The sequence below is a fragment of the Cebus imitator genome, unplaced genomic scaffold, assembly GCF_001604975.1.
Source record: "Cebus imitator isolate Cc_AM_T3 unplaced genomic scaffold, Cebus_imitator-1.0 Scaffold462, whole genome shotgun sequence".
NCBI lineage: Eukaryota > Metazoa > Chordata > Mammalia > Primates > Cebidae > Cebus > Cebus imitator.
The window spans coordinates 1644723-1653709 of record NW_016107777.1 but is presented as its reverse complement, the minus strand read 5'-3'; the positions used below and the strand labels follow the sequence as shown (position 1 = coordinate 1653709).

The following is an 8987-nucleotide window of genomic DNA, read 5'->3' as shown; positions in this document are numbered from 1 at the left end:
AAAAAAAGCACAGGTTGCAATCCTAGTGTCTAATAAAACACACTTTACACCAACAAAGATCAAAAAAGACAAAGAAAAGTGTAACATAATGGTAAAGGGCTCAATTCGACAAAAAGAGGTAACTATCCCGAATATATATGCACCCAATTCAGGAGCACCCAGATTCATAACACAAGTTCTTAGAGACCTACAAAGAGAGTTAGAATAAACGAATAATAGTTGGAGATTTTAATACCCCACTGTCAATATTAGACAGATCAATGAGACAGAGAATTAACAAGGTTATTCAGGACTTGAACTCAGCTCTGGTTCAAGTGAACCTAACAGACATCTACAGAGCTCTCCTCCCCAAATCAATAGAATATACATTCTTCTAAGTACCACATGACACTTACTCTAAAATTGATCACATAATTGGAAGTAAAATACTTCTCAGGAAATGCTAAAGAACAGAAATCATAACAAACAGTATCTTAGAACACAGTGCAATGAAATTAGAACTGAAGATTAAGAAACTCACTCAAAACCAAACGATTACATGGAAACTGAACATCTGCTCCTGAAGGACTCGTGGGAAAATAATAAAATTAAGGCAGAAATCAAGAAGTTCTTTGAAAGCAAGTAAAACAAAAAGACAATGTACCAGTATCTCTGGGACACAGCTAAAATAGTGTTAAGAGGGAAATGTATAATACTAAATGGCCACATAAGAAACCTAGAAAGATCTTAGACTGACACCCTAACACCACAATTTAAAAAGCTAGAGAAGCCAGAGCAAACTAGTCCAAAAGCTAGCAGAGGCAAAAATTAACTAAGATCAGAATAAAATTGAAGGCCTTAGAGATTCGAAAAATTCTTCAAAAAAATCAATGAATCCAGGAGCTAGTTTTTTGAAAAACTAACAAAATAAATAGACCTCTAGCAAGACTAATAAAGAAGAAAAGAGAGAAGAATCAAATAGGCACAATAAGAAATGATAAAGGGGATGTCTTCACTGACCCCATAGAAATACAATCTACCACCAGAGAATACTAAAAACATGTCTATGCAAATAAACTAGAAAATCTAGAAGAAGTGGACAAATTCCTGGACACACACACCCTCCCACGACTAAACCAGGAAGAAGTTGAATCTTTGTCTGGACTAATAACAAATTCTAAGATGACCAGACAGACACAGCTGAATTCTACCACAGATACAACAAGGAGCTGGTACCATTCCTTCTGAAACTATTCCAAACAACTGAAAAGGAGAGACTCCTCCCTAACTAATTTTATGAAGCCAGCATGATTCTGATTTCAAAACCTGTCAGAGACAGAACAAAAAAAGAAAACTTTAGGCCTATATCTCTAATGAACATCTATACAAAAATCCTCAATAAAGTACTGGCAAATTGAATCTAGCAGCACATAAAAAATGTTATCCACCATGATCAGGTTGGCTTCATACCTGGCATGCAAGGCTGGTTCAACATATGCAAATCAGGAAACATAATCCATCACATAAACAGGACCAAAGCCAAAAACCGTATGATGACCTCAATAGATGCAGAAAAGGCTTTTGATAAAATTCAACATCACTTCATTTTAAAAATTGTCAATAAACTAGGTATTAGTGAAATATATCTCAAAATAGTAAGATCCATTTATGACAAACCCACAGCCAATATCATATTAAATGAGCAGAAGCTGGAAGCATTCCCTTTGAAAACTGCTACAAGACAAATGTGTTCTCTCTCACCACTCCTATTCAACATAGTATTGGAAGCTCTGGCCGGGACAATCAGGCATGGGGAAGAAATAAAGGGTATTCAAATTGGAACAGAGGGTATTTAAATTGCCTCTATTTGCAGATGACATGATTCTATATTTAGAAAACCCCATGATTCTTAGTCCCAAAACTCCTTAACCTGATAAGCAAATTTAGCAAAATCTCAGCATACAAAGTCAATGTGCAAAAATCACAGGAATTCCTTTAAACCAAAAATAGACAAGTGGAGGGTCAAATCATGAGTGAACTTCCATTCACAATTGCTACAAAGAGAATAAAATACCTAGGAATACATCTAACAAGGGATGTGAAGGAATTCTTCAAAGAGAACTACAAACCACTGCTCAAAAAAATAAAAGGGGACACAAACAAATGGAAAAACATTCCATCTTCATGGATAGGAAAACTTGATATCATGAAAATGGCCACACTGCCAAAAGTAATTTACAGTTTCAATGCTATTCCCATCAAACTACCATCGATATTCTTCCTAGAATGAGGAAAAAAAAAAAAAAACTACTTTAAATTTTATGTGGAATCAAAAAGCACCCTGTAAAAACAAGACAATCCTAAGCAAAAAGAACAAAGCTGGGGACATCATGTTACCTGACTTCAAACTATACTACAAGGCACAGTAACCAAAAGAGCATATTGTCTGGTGTCAAAACAGACATATAGACCAATGGAACAGAACAGAGGCCTCAGAAATAACACCACACATCTACAACCATCTGACCTTCAACAAACATGACAAAAACAAGCAATGAGGAGAGGATTGTCTACTTAATAAATGGTGCTGGGACAACTGGCTAGTGGCAAAGAGAAACTGAACCCCTTCCTAACAACTTATACAAAACATAACTCAAGATGTATTAAAGGCTTAAATGTAAAACTCAAAACCACAAAAACCCAAGAAGAAAACCTAGGCAATACCATTCAGGACAAAGGCATGGGCAAATACTTCATGACAAAAACACCAAAAGCAGTTGCAACAAAAGCAAAAATTTACAAATGGGATCTAATTAAACTAAAGAGCTTCCTCATAGCAGAAGAAACTATCAATAGAGTGAACAGGCAACCTACAGAACGGGAGAAAGTTTTTAAAATCTACCAATCTGACAAAGGTCTAATATCCAGAATTTACAAAGAACTTGAACAAATTTACAAGGAAAAACCAAACAACCCCATCAAAATTGGGCAAAGGATTTGAACAGACACTTCTCAAAAGAAGATATTTATGCAGCCAACAAACATGTGAACAGCTCATCATCACTGGTCATTAGAGAAATGCAAACCAAAACCACAATGAGATACCACCTCATGTCAGTCGGAACAGCAATTATTACAAAGTGAAGAAACAGTAGATGCTGTTGAGGCTGTGGCAAAATAGAAATGCTTTTCCACCGTTGGTGGGAATGTAAATTAGTTCAACCATTGTGGTAGACAGTATGGCAATTCCTGAAAGATCTAGAACCAGAAAGAGCATTTGTCCCAGAAATCCCATTTCTGGGTATATACCCAAAGGATCATAAATAATTCTACTATAAACATACATGCACATGTATGTTAACTGCAGCACTATTCACAAAAGCAAAAACATGGAACCAACCCAAATGCCCACCAATGATAGACTGGATAAAGGAAATATGGTACATATATACCATGGAATACTATGCAGTTATAAAAAAGAAAGAGATCATGTCCTTTGCAGGGACATGGATGAAGCTGGAAGCCCTTATCCTCAGCAAACCAACACAGGAACAGAAAACTAAGCACTGCCTGTCCTCACTCATAAGTGGGAGCTAAACAATGAGAACCAATGGACATGGTAAGGCAAACAACTCTCATCAGAGTATGTTGGTGGGTGGGGGCCCAGGGGAGGGAAATTTAAGGATGGGTTAATAGCTGTAACAAAACAACATGCCACATGTATATCTATATAAAAAACCTGCACATTCTGCACATGTATCCTGGGGCTTAAAGTAAAATTTTTTTTAAAAAGTTTAATATTATTCTGGCTCTGCCATTTCATTAGTTGTACAACTGTGCATAGATCAATTAACCCCTGAGGTTCTGAAGTTTTTCATTGCAAAATGAGAAAAACTATATTAACTTTTAAGTCCCTTCCATTTCTAATATCTATGATTCTAACAATTATCTTTAATAATACTTATGCCTTGGATCCAAGGTGGCTGTTTAGGAACAGCTCAGGATTGCAGCTCCCAGTGAAAGCGCAGAGGGTGAGTGGACACCACATTTTTATTTTCCACAGACTAGGAAATTCCCAGGTGGAGGAACTCCATGGGTTGCCAGCACGGCTGTTTCGGCCAGCGCAGCTGTGTTGGCCGAAGCCATGCTTTGCCCCATGCAGCTGCTTTGTCAGTGCCCCGGTGCAGCGGTTCTCTGTACAAAATACACTGGTCTGGGTGCCCTTTTGGCTGGCAATTGGAGCCACGGGAAGTCGCCCATTCATCTGTTTAAAAAGGGGACCGAACAGGGAACTAGGACTGTAGATTCCAGGGCAAAAACAAGCGCCATGAACCTCAGTGCTGCTGTTTAAGCCAGCACAGTGAGTCGTCGCAGGGGAATACACACAGATCCCAGCGCCTCTTCAACAGGTGACAGGAACACCAACTTTAAAAAAAAAAAAAAAAAGCCTCTGAGGCAGGGAGCCAGGGGATAAGGTTTGGCTGGACCCACCCCTACAAAAGAACAGCAATCAGAAACTCTCTGGATTGAGAGTTTCACAGCAAGCGCAGCTGAACCCAGGATGATCCAGCTCTGTGGGGGAGAGGTGTCCGCCGTTACCAAGGCACTTCACCACTACGGAGGTAGCCAGCCAGTGACGAAGCAGCCCACCATTGCCAAGGAAAGCCACCATTGCTGAGGCAGCCCGCCGTTGCCAAGGCAACCCACCACTACAGAGAGAGTCTGCCATAACAGAGGTGGGCCACCATTGCTGAGGCAGTGCTAACTATACCCATATAAACAGGACTGCAGGGAAGTTCACTCGGCGGCTGGGCGGAGCCCACAGCACCTCAGCAAAGCCTCTACAGGCAGACAGTGACTAGGCGGCCTCCTTGCAGGGCAGGGCAGCTCTGAAGGAAAACAAAAGAAGGCAGCAGCATAATGGAAACTCATAAATAAAGCCCTAAATCCCTGGGACAGAGCACCTGGGAACAAAAAGCGGTTTATGAGTTCTGCTGCAGCAGACCTAAACATACCTGCCCAGCAGCTCTGAATGAAGAACGGAGCTCACAGCTCAGCATTTGAGCTCCTGTAAAGCACAGACTGTCTCTTCAAGCAGCTCCCTGACCCCTGTATATCCAAAGAGCCACCTCATAAAGGAGAGATCAGACTGACACTTGGCGGGTATCCTTCTGGGACAAAGATAACAGAAGAAGAAAACAGGTAACAACCCTTACTGTTCTGCAGCTACTGCAAGTGATCACCAGGCAAGCAGGGCCTGGAGTGGACCTCAGCAGACCTACAGAAGAGGGACCAGACTGTTAGAAAGAAAACTAAGAAACAGAAATAACCTCATCATCAACAAACAGAATGTCCATTCAGAGACCCAATCTGAAAGCCAGCAACTACAAAGTCGACAGGTGGATAAATCCATAAAGATGGGAAGAAACCAGCGCAAAAAGGATGAAAACACTTGAAACAAGAACACCTCTCCTCCTACAAGAGATCACAACTCCTCACCAGCAAGGGAACAAGGTTAGATGGAGAATGAGGGTGATGAAATGACAGAATCAGACCTCGGAAGGTAGGTAGTAAGAAACTTCTGTGAACTAAAAGAATATGTTCTAACCCAATGCAAAGAAACTAAGAACGTTGAAAAAACATTTGAAAAAATGCTAACGAGAATGGACAAAATAGAAAGGAATATAAGTGAATTGATGGAGCTGAAAAACACAACACGAGAACTTCGTGAAGCATGCACAAGTATCAACAGCTGAATTGACCAAAAAGAAGAAAGGATATCAGAGGTCGAAGATCAACTCAATGAAATAAAACTAGAAGGCAAGATTAGAGAAAAAAAGGACAAAAAGCAATGAACAAAGTCTCCAAGAAATGTGGGACCTTGTGAAAATACCTAATCTACATTTGATAGGTGTACCTGAATGCGACGAAGAGAATGAAACCAAGCTGGAAAATACTCTTCAGGATATTATCCAGGAAAACTTCCCCAACCTAGCAAGGTGGGCAAATATTCAAGTCCAGGAAATACAGAGAACACCACAAAGATATTCCTCAAGAGGAGAAACCCCAAGGCACATAATTATCAGAATCACCAGGGTTGAAATGAAGGAGAAAATACTAAGGGCAGCCAGAGAGAAAGGTGGGGTTACCCACAAAGGGAAGCCCATCAGACTCACAGCAGATCTCTCAACAGAAACCCTACAAGCCAGAAGAGAGTGGGGGCCAATATTCAACATCCTTAAAGAAAAGAACTTTCAACCCAGAATTTCCTATCCAGCCAAACCAAGCTTCATAAGTGAAGGAAAAATAAAATCCTTTGGGAACATGCAAGTACTCAGAGATTTCGTAACCACCAGGTCAGCTTTACAAGAGCTCCTGAAAGAGGCTCTACACATATAAGGAACCACCAGTAACAGCCACTCCAAAAACATGCCAAATGGTAGAGAGAATCAACACAATGAAGAATCTGCATCAACTAATGGGCAAAACAGCCAGCTTGCACCAAAATGGCGGTATCAAATTCACACATAACAATATTAACCCTAAATGTAAATGGACTAAATGCCCCAATCAAAAGGCACAGACTGGCAAATTGGATAAAAATCCAAAAGCCATCGGTGTACTGTACCCAGGAAAGCCATCTAACATGCAAGGATACACAAAGGTTCAAAATAAAGGGATGGAGGAAGATTTACCAAGCAAATGGAGAGCAAAAAATAGCCGGAGTTGCAATTCTCATCTCTGATAAATTAGAGTTTAAAGCAACAAAGATCAAAAGAGACAAAGAAAGACATTACATAATGGTAAAAGGATCAATGCAACAAGAAGAGCTAACGATCCTAAATATATATGCACCCAATACAGTGGCACCCAGATACATAAGGCAAGTTCTTAATGACTTACAAAGAGATTTAGACTCTCACACAATTATAGTGGGAGACTTTAACGCCCCATTGTCAATATTTGACAGATCAGCCAGACAGAATTAGCAACGATATCCAGGACTTGATCTCAGACCGGGAACAAGCAAACCTAATAGACATTTACAGAACTCTGCACCCCAAATCCACAGAATATACATTCTTCTCAGCACTACATCACACCCACTCTAAAATTGACCACATAATTGGGAGTAAATCACTCCTCAGCAAATGAAAAAGAACGGAAATCATAACAGTCTCTTAGACCACAGTGCAATCAAGTTATAACTCAGAACTAAATCTAACCCAGAACCGCACAGCTTCATGGAAACTGTACAACTTGCTCTTGAATGTTGACTGGATAGGCAATGAAGTGAAGGCAGAAAAAAGATGTTCTTCTAAACCAATGAGAATGAAGACACAACATACTAGAATCTCTGGGACATATTTAAAGCAGTCTCTAGGGGAAAATATATAGCAATGAGTGCCCACATGAGAACCAAGGAGAGATAAAAAATTGACACCCTATCATCATCAAAACTGAAAGAGCTAGAAGGAGCAAGATCAAAAAAACTCAAAGTCTAGCAGAAGACAAGAAATAGCTAAGATCAGAGCAGAGCTGAAGGAGATAGAGACACAAAAAGCCTTTCAAAAAATCAATAAATCCAGGAGCTGGTTTTTTGAAAAGATCAACAAAATAGACAGACCACTAGCCAGATTAATAAAAAAGAAATGAGAGAAAAACCAAATTGATGCAATAAAAAACGATAAAGTGGATATCACCACAGATTCCACAGAAATTCAAACCATCATCAGAGATTATTACAAAAACTCTATGCACATAAGCTAGTAAACCTGGAAGAAATGGATAAATTCCTGGACACTTGCTCCTCCCAAGCCTAAACCAGGAAGAAGCCAAAACCCTGAACAGACCCATAACAAGGTCTGAAGTTGTGGCAGCAATTAAGAGCCTACCACCCAAAAGAAGCCCAGGTCCAGACGGGTTCACAGGCGAATTCTACCAGACATACAAAGAGGAGCTGGTACTATGCCTTCTGAAACCATTCCAAACAATACATAAAGAGGGAATTCTTCCCCAATCATTTTATGAGACCAACATTATCCTGATTCCAAAGCCCGGCAGAGACTCAGCAAGAAGCGAAAACTTCAGGCCAATATCCCTGATGGACATAGGTGCAAAAATCTTCAATAAAATACTGGCAAGCCGATTGCAACTGCACATCAAAAAGCTTATCCACCATGATCAAATAGGCTTCATCCCAGGATGCAAGGCTGGTTCAACTTACACAAGTCTATGAACGCAATTCACCACATAAACAGAACCAAAGAGAAAAACCACATGATTATCAATTGATGCAGAGAAGGCCTTTGACAAAATTCAACAGCCCTTTATGCTAAAAACCCTCAATAAGCTAGGTATTGACGGAACATATCTCAAAATAATAAAAGCTATTTATGACAAACAAACAGCCAATACCATACTGAATGGGGAAAAACTGGAAGCATTCCCCTTGAAATCTGACACTAGACAAGGATGCCTGCTCTCACCACTGCTATTCAATATAGTACTGGAAGTTCTAGCCAGAGCAATCAGGCAAGAAAAAGAAATAAAGGTATTCAAATAGGAAAGGAGGAAGTCAAATTGTCTCTATTTGCAGACGACATGATTGTATATCTAGAAGAGCCCATAATCTCAGCCCAAAATCTCCTGAAAGTGATAAGCAGCTTCAACAAAGTCTCAGGATACAAAATCAATGTGCAAAAATCACATGCATTCCTATACATCAATAACAGACTTAAAGAGAGCCAAACCAAGAACGAACTGCCATTCACAATTGCCACAAAGAGAATAATATATCTAGGAATACAACTAACAAGGAACGTAAAGGACCTCTTCAAGGAGAACTACAAGCCACTGCTCAACAAAATAAGAGAGGACACAAACAGATGGAGGAACATTCCATGTTCATGGTTAGGAAGAATCAATATCTTGAAAATGGCCATACTGCCCAAAGTAATTTACAGATTCAATGCTATCCCCATCAAGCTACCAATTACCTTCTTCAC

The 8987-nt window shown here is 39.8% G+C and overlaps 1 long non-coding RNA gene across 1 annotated transcript in view; it reads right to left on the bottom strand.

The window, feature by feature from the left end:
- LOC108291675 overlaps window positions 1-8987 on the bottom strand; it is a 19159-nt gene that overhangs the window by 644 nt on the left and 9528 nt on the right. The window contains exon 3 of the long non-coding RNA XR_001820009.2: window positions 2987-2990. This is a non-coding gene — a long non-coding RNA (uncharacterized LOC108291675). The remainder of the gene's footprint in view (window positions 1-2986; window positions 2991-8987) is intronic.